The sequence below is a fragment of the Cervus elaphus genome, chromosome X, assembly GCF_910594005.1.
Source record: "Cervus elaphus chromosome X, mCerEla1.1, whole genome shotgun sequence".
NCBI classification, from domain to species: Eukaryota; Metazoa; Chordata; class Mammalia; order Artiodactyla; family Cervidae; genus Cervus; species Cervus elaphus.
In genome coordinates, this window is record NC_057848.1 from 122775682 (window position 1) to 122793545 (window position 17864).

Sequence of the window (17864 nt, forward strand, 5' to 3'; positions counted from 1 at the left end):
AAAGAGGAAATGATGATCTTTGTGACTAGCTAGTTCCACGAGAATTGACTTTTAATCTCCGTTCCTAGTCATGAGACAGAAAACAAGGAGTTGGATGGTCTGTGTCTGCCCTTTAATGACAAGGAGGAGGGGCTGTACTTGAACTTGTAGTAGGTAAACCCAGGAGTCACTGGATACTTTGGACAAGTCTTACCGAAGTCTGACGGGGAAGGGTGGTGCTTTGCATTAAGTCATTTTGGGGACACGAAAGTCTGCAGAGATTTCTTTACTGTGGTTTTTTTAACAGCTCAGGTGAAGTTGAACTTTGTCAGCATGGTAAATATGAGCATCTTTCATGCCAGTCCCTGTAGATAAGTATAAAAGCAGAGAGGTTCGAACATCCCCCAACTTTTAAAATTGGATTATAATTGCTTTAAATATAAGTTTTGCTGTAGGACAATAGTGAATTGAGTATAAGCATATACATATATCCCCTCCCTCTTGAACCTCTCTTCCACCCCCCAACCCCACCCCTCTAGGTCATTACAGAGTACCAAACTAAGCTTCCTGTGCTATACAGAAGCTTGCCACTAGCTATCTATTTCACACACGGGAATCTGTATATTTCAGTGCCACTCTCAATTCAATCCATCCTCTCCTTGCCTGCTGTGTCCATAATTCTCTTGTCCATGTCTGAGACTCTCATCTTGCCCTGCAATAGGTTCATCAGTACCATTTTTCTTAATTTCACGTACATGTGTTGATGTATGATTTCTTTTTCTCTTTCTGATTTATTTCACTCTGTAAAGCAGGCTCTAGCTTCATCAAATTCACTAGAAATGACTCAAATTCGTTCTCTTTTATAACTGGTTAATATTCCATTGTATACATGTGCCACAACATCTTTATCCATTCATTGACAGACATCTACGTTTCTTCCATATCATGGATGTTGTAGATAGTGGTGCAAGGAACATTTGGATACATGTGTCTTTCTGAATTATAGTTTTCTAAGGGCGTATGCCCAATAGTGTGATTTCTGGGTCATATGGTAGTTTTATGGGCTTCCCTGGTAGCTCAGCTGGTAAAGAATCCATGTGCAGTGTGGCAGAACCCGGTTCAAATCCTGGGTCGGGAAGACCATCTGGAGAAGGGATAGGCTAGCCACTCCGGTATTTATGGGCTTCCCTGGTTGCTCAGACAATAACAGATTCGCCTGCAATGCGGGAGACTGGCTTTGATCCCTGGGTTGGGAAGATCCCCTGGAGGAGGGCATGACAACCCACCTCAGTATTCTTGCCTGGGGAATCCCCATGGGCAGAGTAGCCTGGTGGGCCACTGTCCATGGGGTTGCAAAGAGTCGGACACAACTGAGTAAGTAAGCACGGCAGAGCACGTAGTGGTTTTATTCCCAGATTTTAGAGACATCTCCACACTGGTCTCCATAGTGGCTGTATCAGTTTTCTTCTCACAAACAATATAGGAGGATTCCATTTTCTCCACATCCACTCCAGCATCGTGTGTAGACTTCTGATGCTGACCATTCTGACCGCTGTGACAAGGTACCTACTTGTGGTTCTGATTTGCATTTCTCTCCTGATGAGCGAGTTGAGCATCTTTTGATGTCTTTTTTGACAGGTTCTGTTTTTACTCTGGAAATAATCAACACCTGAACATCTCTGTATAGTGCTCAAAAGGTTGTGTTTTATTTTTTTTTTTTTTTTGGTAATCTAAATGAAGGCAGCAAAAAGGAGTCATTATCACAGAATAGGATCATCATCCTCTTCAACTGAGGAAACTGAGTCACAGAGGGTGTAAGTAACTTGCCCAAGGTCGCAGAAGGAATAAGTGGTGGGACCTTGATTCCAATCTAGGTTATCTGTGGCTTCATCACCTCCCAGCTCTGCACCACACAGTGATGGTTTCCAGATCCACACATCAGGCTCAGCACTCTCTTCCTGACTACAGACTTCCCTAGTCAACTGACAGGTCTGCAGGGAGACTGCACTCATCAGGTGCTAGGCACCTTCTGGGACACCGGAGATGCCTTCACAGGGAAGAGAAGTGTAAGACACAGTGGGTCCCACAGGCCTCTACCCACCCCCTGGAGGGAGTGAGGAGCTACAGGAGGAAGACTGGAGGTTCTAAAGGGGACTGTTTCTCTGAGAGACAGGTTGATGGACTGCCGATCTGCATGCATGTGACAAGAAACACTTGTTCCTTTGAGTTTATTTTTCTTTACGGTTGACAATACATACCACATGATGAAAATACACAAAGCAGATATGTAAACCAAGCAGATGTAAGGATAAGTAGATACATTCCCATTTTATTGACGGAGTACCTGACAGGAAGACAGCACTTCTTTGTAAAAGGAGAACATTCTCCTAGACTAAAGCAATGAAACAGGAAATGAGTCTTTTTCTTAATTATCAGTCTCATTCTCCCTATCACAGATGAGGCATCATGGGCACAGAGAAGTTAGGTCAGCTCCCCCAAGTCGTTCTGATAGTACGTGTTTGAGTCCCACAGGCAAGGAATATTCAACATGTCTAAACTGCGCCCATCTCCCCGACTCCCCACACAGCTGCACCTCCTTTACTGTTACCTGACTCAGTGCAAGGCAGCTTTCTCCCCAGCTGCTTAGGCCAGAGATGCTGAAAGCCATCCTTGCCTGCTGCCGCTCTCTCACCACACTCTCAGTCATCAAGCCTCACCTCTCTGCCCCCTCAGTCTAAGTAAGATTCTGTTCCTTCTCTCCGTCAGCACAGTGAGTTCCCTAGGCCAGGTCACCCTCGTCTCTCTCCTTGATAAGCACCAGCAATCCTGATGCTTTCCAATACATGGTCTGTCCTGCTGCCTGAGGAAGGGAAGCTTTCTTCAGTGCAATCTGGGCATGCCACCCCTGCTCAAAACTCTGCAGGGCTGCCTGCTGCTCTTAGGATGCTGCCCAGCCTCCTGGACTAGGCGCAGCAGGTCTGGTCTGCCCCCAAATGCCTGATCTTCACCAGACCCCCTCCTTCTGCTCCATGCCCCACTTGATATTCCAGCCACCCAGACCTCTCTCTGCTCATCAGATGGCCAGTGTGCTCACTCGTACTCCCGAGCCCACCCCCCGCCCCGTCTCGCCCCCTCCACACCCACTGATTTCACAATCTCACCCCTGCCTTTGCCTCCATCTTCACATGCCCTTCCTCCCTCCTCATCTGCCTGATTCCTTCTTAGGTTCAGCTGTCAGGCTGGGTAGAGCAATTTCCATTTTTCCTGGGGAGTACCTGGATGAAAAGTCACAGTTAACAGATTTGATATCTTTACCAAATGGAAGGTGGTGGAGGTTTCACTATGAATCCCTGCTACATGATGAGCTGATGCAAAATGCCAATGATGGCAGAGTTTGCCTGGGAAAGGCTTCCTTGATAAGAATAGGATGCAGACAGAAAAGCTCTCCTCTTGCTTTATATGGGCCCATTGTTGTGTTTGAATGTGGCCTTCGGAATTTGGCCACAGTGTCAGAAGCATAAAGGGATGCAGGGTGACCACCTGCTTCACAGTGAGGAGGGATAAGCCGAAGCATGGACATTTCAAAATGTCACTTTACGGTGTCAGTGACCCAGTACACGGAACAGGACTTGAACTGCCCCACCCATGCACTATGTTTGCTGAGATTTTCACTATTTTTCACTCTATAGTCTGAGTTCCTGTTAGGACAAGATGAAGTATATTAACACGTCCTCCCTATGAGGGGTTTGATTTACTAGTCCCTGTGGTCATCGGGGAGGCGAGGATGAGCTGCCAGCTCAGTACGGGGACCCTCCTAGGGAATGTCACAGCACCTTCTTGCAACTCCTCAGCTGTCTCCACCTGGTGCCATCAACCCATGGAGGGAACTGCCAGTTCCTGTGATGGCCAGTGGCAGGAGCAAACCCACTGCTGCTTTTACCTGCTACAGATTCACCTGTGACGACAGACTTCATTCATTACAACTCCTCTGAGCAGAACACACCTAAATATGAAATGAAGTGTGTGCCTGTGGTATGTAAAGCCAATTACATAGTTGAACAAAGCACCAGTTCCACCACCCCCACCCCAACCCCAGCCAGAAGATGGAGTAGACTCTCAAGGGCTCTGGCATGCCTCCCTCCCCACTGATGTGTCCGTAACACAGGGCGCAGTGTAAATGACTCACCTGGAGCCTACTTATGGAGCTTGTGGGAGCCGGGCATGTGGGGTTTTATTCCCCACAGACCCAGGGTGGTAAGGATGAACCCCAGCCTTCTCACAGACAAGGAAGCAAGCTGAAAGAGCTTAGGTGGCTGATGCAGTAAAAGCTGGGTCTGGGAGTCACGCCCTCGTTCTTCTTGAGTGCAAAGCCAGCCTTCTCTGCAGTGACCACAACACGCGTGGCTTGTGTTTCAGTTACCGAGATGCGGATGTTGTTCCACGAGAGGAGAGCCCCCATCGTCCGAGTCTCTTGTCCACTTGTGAAACGCAGGTACCCAGTAGGGGAAGCCACCGTGAAAGGTTCTAAGCCCCTTTGTGTGTGCGCCTTAGGAGAAGCCGCTGGGCAGCCAAGAAACTGGAGTCCACTGGTAGGAAAGGGTTGCTCCAGAGGCAATACCAAGAAGGACTTTAACTTCCCCTGCGGGGAGACACTCTGCCATATCAGAGAGGCATTGCAACCAGCCCCCACCCCAGTTATGTCTCCACCAGTCTCACTCTATTTATCAGATATAAGGAATTTGGAGGCATGCCAAAGGACAAGAAGTATTTTTAGTGGCTGCAGACAGCACTGGAGATGACCCAGCTGCCATGGTGGTCTGGAGACAACTGGGAATGAAAGTCTGTCTGGCTCCACCTGTGTCCAGGTCTGTGCCCTTCTGCTCGTGTGTGTGTAAACTGTGGAAGGTCAAAGTGCCACCTCAAGAAACACCCCACCCCAAGAATGTGTGCTGACCAGGGACCCACACCACATCCCAGCCCTGGACATATGGCAGGGGTCAGATGCTCTCTTCTGTGTTCCCAGAGTTCTATAATTTAGATCCTGCCGTCGCTTTTCTCACATGGCATGTGGCAGTCATCTGCTTGCAGGTGACAGTCCCCATCATCCCTAACCAATTTGGTCGCAGTAGGAGGAGACATAGAGTCTGGTCCCTGCTTAGAATTGCTTCCTCAATAAATGAAGGACCGGGACTCAAGGTAAATACTCAGTCAATAAAGCGTAGCTCTTCATGGACCAGTTACTTTTGTCTTAATAATGACACAGGAGGATGGAGTAAGCAGGACATCTGTGGAATCAAATTCTTTTCCCTTTAGAGACGGGGGAGGACTGCATGTTGCATATGAACCCTAATTCTGGAAACTCCTGATCAAAGAGGCTGCAAGGTTCATTTCACACGTGTGGGTCACTCTGTTGCCCCATCAGCCACAGTTGTAGCCTCAGAGTGGAACTGGGGTCAAGATCCTGAGAGCACCGGGCAGGTCACTGAGCGTTTCCGAAGGACCAAGTGGCAGGGTAGGCCCCGCAACTGTGTCCAGACGATGGACTGTTGAATGAACTCAGGCTGCTAGTGGAGTCTGTGACACCGTGCCCGGAGCACAGGCGTCTATGGGGTCAGGGACACAAGCACAGGTAGGAAGGGCGTGTCGAGTCCAGGGGAGGCTGTCAGCCTCACTTGGAGCTGCCCCTCGTGTGTCCTCCTCACACCTTGTTGCCCCACCTCAGCTGTCTCCCCCTGTCCTGCCTCTGCCTCCCTCTCAGGCCTGGCACAGGCACGTCCATCAGCACCTCTGATCCCTGCTGGTCCCTGTCATTTCGCTGACAGAGCAGACGCTGACCCAGTGCCGTAGGAACTAGTCCCCGCTTTCTGTTCAGCTCTCACTCCCTGCTCCCAGCTGCCCTGGCCTCCTGGCAGTATCTGCCCCCAGCATTTATCCCCAGTGTTCGCTCTTCTGCAATATCCTGACCCCAGATGTCTGCTGTGCTAACTCCTTTCCCCCTTCAAGTCTTTGTTAAAATATCAGCTCCTCAATGAAGCCCACCCTGGTGGCTCTGTTCAATACTGTGACTTGCAGCTTTCCCCCTTGCTGCCCACAGTACCAGTCCCTTACAGGACTTACATTTATCTGATCACAGCACCACCACCTTCTAACACACTGTAGAATGCCCTGGGTTGTTATCAGGGGGGTTTACTGGGTGCCTCCTACCCCTAGCCCTTCCCCTTCGGGGAGAGTCAAGTCCAGCACAGGGATTTCTGTGGGCTGGCCACTTGTATCTGGCACGGGGAGCCAAGAAAAGCCTTGTTGAATATTTCCTGCCTGAAGCAATGTGCCTGCCTCTCTGCAAGACTGTGAGACCCCTGAGGGTCCTGTTCTTCTCGTCCTGGGGGCAGGCCCCCCCTCCACGCAGGGAGAGGGCCTCAAATTGCGGCTGCCTCATTTTAGCCACACCTCCAGCCCAGCAGCTCCGTGACCTGGGACTCAGGAGTCACCCAACTTCACTTCAAACTGTAAACACCTGTTTTTAAAGGAATGTAGGGATTTTCAATGTTTAGACTTTACTTTGGGCCTCAAGGTTTTTGGCAACCACATTGAGTACGAATTGTTGCAGCTTCTGAAACACAAGTTCACTATTTTTGATGAATTTGGTTGTGCCAATGTGAAACAACCTGAAACATACTGGAGTGGGAAGTCAAGTGGGCCTTAGGAACATTGCTATGAACAAGGCTGGTGGAGTTGATGGAATCCCAGCTATTTCAAAAGCTAAAAGATGATGCTGTTAAAGTGCTGCACTCAATATGCCAACAAATTTGGAAAACTCCGCAGTGGCCACAGGACTGGAAAAAGTCAGTTTTCATTCCAATCCCAAAGAAGGGCGATGCCAAGGAATGTTCAAACTACTGCAAAACACCACCCATTTCAGATGCTAGCAAGGTCATTCTGAAAATCCATCAAGCTAGGATTCAACAGTATGTGAATGGAGAAGTACCAGATATACAACGTGGATTTAGAAAAGGCACAGAAACCAGAGATCCCACTGCCAACATCCGTTGGATCATAGAAAAAGCAGGGGAATTCCGGAAAACATCTATTTCTGCTTTATTGACTATGCCAAACCATTTGACTATGTGGATCACAATAAACTGTGGGAAATTCTGAAACAGATGGGAATACCAGACCACCTGACCTTCCTCTTGAGAAACCTGTATGCAGGTCAGGAAGCAACAGTTAGAACTGGACATGGAACAACAGACTGGTTCCAAATAGGAAAAGGAGTATGTCAAGGCTGTATATTGTCACCCTGCTTATTTACCTCATATGCAGAGTACATCATGAAAAACGCTGGGCTGGAAGAAGCACAAGCTGGAATCAAGATTGCCGGGAGAAATATCAATAACCTCAGATATGCAGATGACACCACCCTTATGGCAGAAAGCAAAGAAGACCTAAAGAGCCTCTTGATGAAAGTGAAAGAGGAGAGTGAAAAAGTTGGCTTAAAGCTCAACCTTCAGAAAACTAAGATCATGGCATCTGGGCCCATGAGTTCATGGCAAATAGATGGGGAAACAGTGGAAACAGTGGCCGATTTTATTTTTTTCGGGGGGGGGGCTCCAAAATGACTGCAGATGGTGATTGCAGCCATGAAACTAAGAGACGCTTACTCCTCGGTAGGAAAGTTTTGACCAAACTAGACAGCATATTAAAAAGCAGAGACATTACTTTGTCAACAAAAGTCCATCTAGTCAAGTCTATGGTTTTTCCAGTAGTCATGTATGGCTATGAGAGTTGGACTATAAAGAAAGCTGAGTGCCAAAGAATTGATGCTTTTGAGCTGCGGTGTTGAAGAAGACTGTTGAGAATTCCTGGGACTGCAAGGAGATCCAACCCATCCATCCTAAAGGAAGTCATTCCTGGGTGTTCATTGGAAGGACTGATGTTGAAGCTGAAACTCCAATATTTTGGCCACCTGGTGTGAAGAGGTGACCCTTTTGAAAAGACCCTGATGTTGGGAAAGATTGAGGGCAAGGGGAGAAGGGGTCAACAGAGGATAATATGGTTATATGACATCACCGACTCAAAGGACATGAGTTTGGGTAAATTCTGGGAGGTGGTGATGGACAGGGAGGCCTGGCGTGCTGCGATTCATGGGGTCGCAAAGAGTCGGACACGACTGAGTGACTGAACTGAACAGAACTGAAAGCCTTTCACTGTGTGGATCACAACAAACTGTGGAAAATTCTTCAAGAGATGGGACTACCAGACCACCTTACCTGCTTCCTGAGAAAGCTGTATGCAGGTCAAGAAGCATCAGCTAGAACTGGACATGGAACAACAGACTGATTCAAGCTTCAGAAAAGAGCATGTAAAGGCTGTATATTGTCACCCTGCTTATTTAACTTACATGCAGAGTACATCATGTAAAATGCTGGGCTGGATGAAACTCAATCTGGAATCAAGGTTGCTTTTAGAAATATCAATAACTTCAGATGCACAGAGGACACCACCCTTATGGCAGAAATCGAAGAGGATCTAAAGAGCCTCTCAATGCAGGCGAAAGAGGAGAGTAAAAATGCTCTCTTAAAACTCAGCATTCAAAAAGTAAGATCATGATATCTGGTTCCATCACTTCATGGCAAATAGATGAAGAAAAATTTGAAACACTGGCAGGCTTTATTTTCTCGGGCTGCAAAACCACTGCAGGTTGTGACTGTAGCCATGAAATTGATAGACACTTGCTCCTTGGAAGAATAGCTATGACAAACGGAGACAGCATGTTAAAAAGCCCAGACATTACGTTGCCGACAAAAGTCCCTATCATCAAAGCTACGGTTTATCCAGTAGTCCTGTATGGATGGGAGAGTTGGACCTAAGGAAAGCTGAGTGCCAAAGAATTGAACCTTTGAACCCAGAATGCTGGAGAAGACTCTTGAGAGTCCCTTGGACAGCAAGGAGATCAAATAAGTCAATCCTGAAGAAAATCAACCGTCAATATCCATTGGAAGGACTGATGCTGAAGCTGAAACTCCAATATTTTGGCTTCCTGATGTGAAGAGCCAACTCATTGGGAAAGACCCTGATGCTGGGGAAGATCGAGGGCAGGAGGAAACGGGAGCGACAGAGGATGAGATGGTTGGATGGCATCATTGCCTCAATGGACATGGGTTTGAGCAAACTCCGGGATATAGTGAAGGACAGGAAGCCTGGCGTGCTGCAGTCCACGAGGTTGTAAAGAGTCAGACATGACTGAGCTACTGAACAACCACAACCTGAAATGTTTCAATCCCTGATAGCTCAGCTGTTAAAGAATCTGCCTGCAATGCAGGAGACCCTGGTTCGATCCTGGGCTGGGAAAATCGGCTCGAGAAGGGATAGGCTACCCACTCCAGTATTCTTGGGCTTCCCTTGTGGCTCACCTGGTAAATAATCCGCCTGCAATGCGGGAGACCTGGGTCCGATCCTTGGGTTGGGAATATTCCCCTGGAGAAGAGAAAGGCTAGGGAAGGGAGAAGAAGGGACCTCACGCGATGGGTCACAAAACCCACATATCAATGATACACTCGACCAGATATGGACCAAGGAAATAGCACCTGTCAAACCTCACTGCACCTGACACCCAACTCCAAACAATCCACCAAACTGAAACTCTAGAGACTCAATAAGTGAGATGAAATTCAAATACAGGCCGACGTGCATTTTAGCAACTTCATAAGCGGCCATGGAGAAACCCGACAGCACAGAGACCTCACACCCTGGACACAGAAGTCGCAATCACACTCACACCATAGGACACGGTCTCACCAACTGCACAGATCACTGGTATGGTGAACGCATACAGCTCTGTCACGATGTTTCATGCAGCCACCACAAAGAGACCTCAGACCATGGTACCCCGCATCCTCCAAACTCCAAAGTTCATAGCCCAAGACATAGTAAACCCCTCAAGGTTTCAGCACCCTCAGTCCCTGGCTCACAGACTTATCTCCAGGTCAGAGATGGCACACTCAGGGTGCAGTGCCACCAAAGGGTCAGATACCTCCCATGCTTTGACAAATACACTTTGTGATGTCACAACCAAGGGTATGGACACCTAGGGTATTCACGTCCCCCGAAATCCCTATGTGGATCATTCCTAGTTGTGGACTTGAAGCTCTTCTAGGGAACCGGACATAAGGAGTCCAGCCTCCTGCCTAGACCTCCCACCCTACAAATGCTGCCAAGATGCCAGTAAAGGCACACTCACTCCCCTGCCCCACTGAGGCCAGTGTGAACTGGTAAAACACCTTTGCAGGGGTCTGTGGCAGCGCTCATCAGAATTTACATTCCATCCTGCCCTCACCCTCAGCAGCATTTGCCTTCATGAAAGAGGGACATGTGTTAGTCCAACTCTGTGATGCCTCCTTGGCGTTTAGAACAGTGTCAGGCACATGCACATGGTAGGTACTCCAGATATGTCTGTTTAGCCAAGGAAGTGTTTGATCCAGCAGTCACACTGCTATGAATGTGCCTTAAGGAAATATTTCCACATGCTCAGAGATGTGTGTACAATGACAGCAAATCTGTAAAGAAAACTCTAGTGCCCACTGATAATAAGTTACCATTTACTTAAATTCTCATTAATTTCTTTCAACTGGTTTTGTCATTTTCAATGTACAAATCTTACACCTCCTTGATTAAACCAACTCCTAAGTTCCTTTTATTCTAACTGGAATTTTCTTACTTATTAGGAGTATTCACCACTAGTATAGAAATACAGTTCAGTTTTGTATATTGAAGCTGGTGATGATTTCACGGGTGTGTACACAGCTTTTTACATGTCATACACACCACGATAAAGTGGCTTAAGAAAATAGAAATGAAAGTAAAGTAAAGGTATGCCAAAATTTAAAAAAAAACTCAGGGTATGTGTTGGTAGACATGGCTTACAAGAAAAACTACAAGAAGTTCTTCAGGCTTCAATAAGTGAATTCAGATGTTAATCAGAATCCATGTGAAAACGCAAAGAGCACAGGTAAAGGTAATTATATGAACAAAAATTATTTATGGATACATAGTTCACTCCTTTCTTCCTGTGTTTAAAAAGCAACTGTCTAAAACAATATCACATAAATTATTGTTGTGAAACTGGTAGTAGCTCAGTCATGTCTGACTCTTGGCAACCCCATTACTGTAGCCTGCCAGGCTCCTCTGTCCATGGGATTCTCCAGGCAAGAATACTGGAATGGTTAGCCATTCCCTCCTCCAGGGGATCTTCCTGACCAAGGGACTGAACCCGGGTCTCCTGCATTGCAGGCAGATTCTTTACTGTCTGAGCCATCATAGAACCCAAACTGTCGTTGGGCCAATGACACATGGAATGTAATATATTCGCTGTAACAGCACAAAGGAGGTGGTTGGGAGCAAAGCTGTATTAAGTAAGGAAACAAGTCTGGATGGTGTCAAGTCCATACAAACATATGCAAAGAATCAGAAGTCCTGACAAAGAATGTGAATATAACAGAAGCTATAGATACCTGATATCCTGCTGTATATCAGCTTTTCATCACATAATGTAATATATAATAACAATAAGAGTGTATTAATGGACTTTCTCTTTATAGATTTATTATATGTGTGACAATATGAGGAAAAGAGGGATACCAGAATAGAGTGATATGGGAGTAATGTTTCTGTATCTCATTAGAATTTGTGTAAATTTCAAGCTGATTGTGATAAAGTAAGGTGTTAACGGTGGCATACAGCTAAGGAAATAACTTAAAAGTAGTGGAAAAACTCAGTCAAGAGTTTAAAATACTACATTAGAAAATATCCATTGAATGCAAAAGAAAGCAGTAAAATGAGGACCATAGAACAAAATGACATGAGACAGAAATATATATTGGCAGATGTAAGACTGTATCAACATTAAATGTCAATAGATAAAACAATCCAACCAGAAGGCAGACATTGAGAGAACAGTTAAAAAAAAAATCCATGTGTATGTTGTCTACAGAGGACACAGTTTAGATTCTAAGATACATAAATTACCATGTATGTGTGTGCATGTGTGTTCAGGCGCTCAGTCGTGTTTAACTCTCTGGGGCCCCATGGACTTTAACCTGCCAGGACCCCTCTTCATGGAATTTTCCGGGCAAGAAAACGAGCGGGTTGCTATTACCTACTCCAGGGGATCTTCCAGAGCAAGGGATCAGACCTGAGTCTCCTGCATTGGCAGATGGGTTCTTTACCACTAGGGCCACCTGGGAAGCCTTATATGACCCAGCAATTCTACTCCTAGACAACTTTCCCAAGAGAAATGAAAACATGCTCACACAAACACCTGTACTCAAATATTCCACACATGTATTCCTAATAGCCAAACCTAGAAACAATCCAACTATTCAACAACTGGTATACACATGAGAGAAAGACCAAAGAGTATACGAGTATACAAAGGAACACTACACGGTAATAATAATAAAAAACCTCAATACTTTTTTTTTTTTAGGAAAAGGAAATTTTAAGTATTTAAATACTGGTTATTGTGTCCATGTAGACCATGAGCTCAAAAACATAAAGATCGCATTTTGGATTTCTACCCAGACCTGGCCAACTTCCAGAATTCCCCATGACATCTTTGTACTCTTATGACAGGACACAGAAACTTAGTCTAAACCATGTTTACAATTCCCTCTCCTTCACCTCAATCCTTGCTGAGTTCTGTCCATTTTACTTTGAAAATGTCTAATGGGTCTACTTTTTCCCAATTCCACCACATCTGCTCTAGTCCAAAGCCTCCCTCCATTTAATTGTCAACCCCCTTCTAACGGGTCTCTCACATCCACTCAGGGTGTCTGTCTCCCTCTTCCTGCCCTCTCCCTCGTCTCTTACAGAACTGTCTATGATTTTGTAGATAAAGGCTACTCTTCTACACAAGAACTTGAAGGCATGGTCTAGCCTCTGCCCACTTTGCTACCAACATCGAAAGGAGAGCTTCCTTTTCTTCTCTCTCTTATCAGGCTTCCTTCACACCATCCAATTTCATAGGCTTCTCCACTTAGATTGTCCCCAATTTCTGAAGCCTCCTGGTTAGAAAACTCCTCCAAGCTAGGCTTCAACAGCATGTGAACGAAGAACTTCCAGATATACTTAGGTGTCGAGGAGGCAGAGCAACCAGAGATCAAATTGCCAACATCTCTTAGGTCATGGGGAAAGCAAGGGAATTCCAGAAAAACATCTACTTCTGTGTCATCGACTACACTAAGACCTCTAACTGCGTGGATGACAACAGATACACAAAATTCTTAAACAGAGGGCAGTACGAGACTACTCGACCAGTCTCCTGAAAAACCTGTATGCGGGTCAAGAAGCAACAGAACCAGAGTTGGAACAACTGACTGCTTTATAATTGGGAAAGGAGTATGACAAGGCTGTATATTGGCATGCTGCTTATTTAACTTATATGCAGAGTACATCATGCAAAATTTCAGACTGGAGTCAAGATTGCTGGGAGAAATATCGAGATGCTCAGATACACAGATACACAGATGATACCACTCTAATGGCAGAAAGGGAAGAGCAACTAAAGAACCTTTAGATAAGGGTGAAAGAGGAGAGTGAAAAAACTGGCTTAAAACTCAACATTTAGAAAACTAAGATCATGGCATCTGGACCTATCACTTCATGGCAAATAGAAGGGGGGGAAGTGGTAACAGTGACAGATTTCATTTTCTTGATCTCCAAAATCATTGCAGATGGTGATTTCAGCCACGAAATTAAAAGACACTTGCTCCTTGGAAGGAAAGCGATGACAAACCTAGGTTGCACGCATTCTCAGGCACTTCAGTAGTGTCTGGCTCGTTAGGACCCTATGGACCGGGGCCTGCCAGGCTCCTCTGTCCAGGGGATTGTCTGGACGAGAATACTGGAGTGGGTTGCTATGCCCTCCTGCAGGATATCTTCCTGACCCAGAGATTGAACCCATATCTCCTAAGTGTGCTGCATTACAGACAGATTCTTCACCGCTGAGCCCCTGGGGAGGCCGATGACAAACCTAGACAACATATTAAAAAGCACAGACATCACTTTGCTGACAAAGGTCTGTAGAGTCAAAACTATGGTTTTTCCAGTAGTGATGGACAGATGTGAGTTGGATCATGAAGAAGGCTGAGTGCCAAAGACTTGATGCTTTCAAACTGTGGTCCTAGAGATGAGCCTTGAGAATCCCTTCGACAGCAAGGAGAACAAACCCGCCAATCCTAAAGGAAATGAACTCTGAATATTCACTGGAAGGACTGATGCTGAAGCTGCAATACTTTGGCCACCTGGTACAAATAGCCGACTCATTGGAAAAGACCTTGATGCAAAAAGATCGAAGGAAAGAGGAGAAGGGGGCGACAGAGGGTGAGAAGATTAGATAGCATCGCCCAACACAATGGACATTAATTTGATCAAACTCAGGGAGATAGTGTAGGACAGAGGGGCCTGGCGTGCTGCAGGTCATGGGCTCGTAAATAGTCGGACACGACTGAGCGAATGAACAACCACCACCACCTCCACCTTCCCTTTGAGCTTCCCTAAGGTGCTAAGAAGCTAAGAAGCTAAGGTGCTAAGGGCTAAGGGCTAAGAAGCTTTCTGTGTCTGTCAGTGGTGAAGGCTGAGACTTATGTCTTCACAAACTCAGCACCCCCTGCTTAGGTTTGATGTGGGTCCTTAGAATGCTCATCACTCCCTCCCAGAGCTCAGACCAGGCAGCCTTCTCACAACAGTAATGGAGAACCTCCCCTGCTACAGAAATGGGAGTTGGAGCTGTTTACCCCTCTCAATGTGTTTTCTCCTTTTACATTCACTTCCACATTTCATCCTTGAGTCACCGAATCCAACTCTGCTCATCTCCACCTGGTTACTGTAACAACCTGCACCTACATCTCTATCAGGCGGGTGCATATACCCCCTGCACTATGTATTTTCTTTCTCCTTTCCCTTCAGAATTTGTAGACTCCCAGACATCACCCTCAAAAGGGAGAGTGATGCAGGGGAGGTTGGGACTCTCATCCACAGCCTGGGTCAAAGCACGACTGTGTTATATATAACCTCTTTCACTCTTACAGTGAACCTCATCTTCTAGCTTTCCTCCTGCTTCTTGGCCACCCCACTCACTGTGTCCCCCCCTCCCCTTAGGTCCATTCCCTGTGTGTCTCCCTTGCACTTCTTTTCTGTTTATGGGTCTGTCTGGTCCACCAGTGTGATATTCCCATCATCCACCTCACATCACTGGTCTTGTTATTGCAAGCATTGCAGATAGGTCCTGAAACATGCTAGTAATCAATGTGTGTGTACTAAATGAAGGGATATTTTTAATGACTGACAGGAAAAGCATCTCCTCCATGTAGGAGTCAGTATATAGGTGTCATATTTGTAGCACCATACATAAAGCCTTGTGTCTTGTTCCAGACACTGTAGGGGTGTGGCTCTGTCTTGGTGGCCTGGTGACCTTGCATGTTCCCACTTAGGCTACGTAGAAGGCTAAACTGCAGGCTGACTTGAATCCTGGCAGAGAATCTACTGATTGCTCTTGTAGCAAGGAGAGATAAGCAGCCTGATGAAGAACTACTATGAGGCCATTTCTCACCTGCCTCCTTTTCCAGCTGGAGGTGACACAAAGTTGCTACTCACCCACCTCTGGTTTCGGCTGAACATAGGGTGGTCTCCCTAGCCCCAGCTGAGAGTACACCTGTGGACTACAGAGCTGCTCAGTCCATAGGGCACAGCTGTGGGCTCCTTCCCGGCAGAGACCCACCACCTGCGGTGCCTGTTACTGAGGCCTTCCAATTCAGTGTCAAACCGTGGGACTAGGGACAAGGCAACTGACACCAGGGGCATACTGCTTCTGCACTGTCTGTCAGTTAGAATCTGAATCCATTCGGGTTCATTGTCTCCTTACTGGCCAAGCCCGTAGAAGGTGACAAATTAACAACTCATTGGTACACTGTGTGGTCCTGTAGCCCCTGCAGTGTTACTTAGGGACTGGCTGCCTGACTATGTGACAGAGTCTGGTGTTGAGTTGTGTGATATTGCGTGACCAGAATATCGGCTTATTTTGTCATCACACACAGCAAGGATCATAGTTTTCACTACATACTATGACTGAGGGTAGCCTTGTCAGTCCTCATTTACAAACCAACCTTAGAATGGATACTATGTCTGATACCAGCTGCACTGCTATTGATTCAATATATTTATTTAGACAAAATATGTTTCTGAAGTGCGATTCATTTTAAAAGTTAGTCTTATAGTCTGCTTAAAATTCAATATCTGTATCACTTGAGAGAATTGTAGTTGTAAAGGTAAATGAAAATAAAATTTTGAAAGTTTAAATTAAAATTGGAGTAGAATAAGCCAAATCCATTTGCAAAGGAATGCTTATTTCACATGTTATCTTGTTTATTCTTCATAACGAATATTTAGTGTAAACTGGTAATTTCCGTTTTAGAAATAGGGAAACGGATCCAAAGGATGTAAATACCTTTCTCACCTTCACACACACTGTGTCAGAGCCAGTATCCAGACTCTTAATTATGTCACGTGCTGTGCCTAGTCGCTCAGTCGTGTCCGACTCCTTGCGACCCATGGACTGTAGCCAGTCAGGCACCTCTATCCATGGGGATTCTTCAGGCAAGAATACTGGAGTGGGTTGCTATGCCCTCCTCCAGGGGTTCTTCCCGACCCAGGGATCGAACCCAGGTCTCCAACCCTGCAGGTGGATTCTTTACCATCTTGACCATTCTTTACCTCCCATTTTCAGTCCTTTTGGACCTGGATTTTCAGACCTCTGTAAGGGCACAACAGCTGCTATTTATATTCCCCTCTTAGTCCCTAAGCAGAGTGCATTCTGAATAGGTCGTTTGTTGCATAAATATATTTTTTGGTGCATGAGGATACAGATGCGGGACAGAGATGTAAGCATTTTGTTATTATGTAATAATAAGGATATCAGGGCAGAAATCAGACAGCTGGAAGACTTCCCTGTACCTCTAACGGTAAAGAATCTGCCTGTGATGCAGGAGACCAGGCTTAGATCCCTGGGTTGGGAAGATCCTCTAGAGAAGGGAATGGCAACCACTCCAGTATTCTTGCCTGGAGAATTCCATGGACAGAGAAGCCTGGCGGGCTACAGTTTGTGGGTTTGCAAAGAGTCAGACACAACTGTGTGACTAACACACACACAGCACCGCTGGAGGGCTTCTGAGATCTGGTGACTATCAAGCCAATGGAAGATGTCATGGAAAAGAAAAGATGTTTGTGGCTGCTCTCTCCCTGTACCCAAAAAAACTTGGAAGGCAAGTCAGAAGAGTGTGAAAGAGACGCTGTGGCATTTGTCATGGAATTTGACAAGCAGTTTTTATTCTCTGTCTCCCTAGAACCTTTAACAATGGCTTTGGCATTTCATTTCTCTGTAGGACAATACAAGTTTATTAAGTATTAAAAAAATGTTTCTCTGTTAATGATTGTATCAGGGACCATATGAGATCTGGGTGGCACATTTTGTAAACCCATATATTCAAGAGAAGACCAAAGGCTTTTATGAAATTTTTAGGTGTGGTATATATATATATGTATATATATGTATTAACATGTAGATTACACCTAAGAATATGTTATGACCAAATTTTGTTAACCCCAGAAGTGCAAGGGTGGTTTACGTGTATAAGGTTACCAATGCAATTCGCCACAGTAATAGAAAAATGGAAGGAAAACAATTCTGTGATCATCACAATTGATGCATTGTAAGTGTTTGATGAAAATTAATCCATATTTAATTATAGATTAATCTATATTCCTAGGAAACTAGGAATAGAATAGAACTTACTCTGGTAAAGTATATCTACAAAAAAGCAATGTAAACAGGTTGA

At 45.7% G+C, this 17864-nt stretch overlaps 1 long non-coding RNA gene across 5 annotated transcripts in view; it reads right to left on the reverse strand.

Moving 5' to 3' along the window:
* The window catches only part of LOC122689036, a 574758-nt gene that overhangs the window by 499099 nt on the left and 57795 nt on the right, over positions 1–17864 (reverse strand). The gene's annotated exons all lie outside the window — the stretch shown is intronic.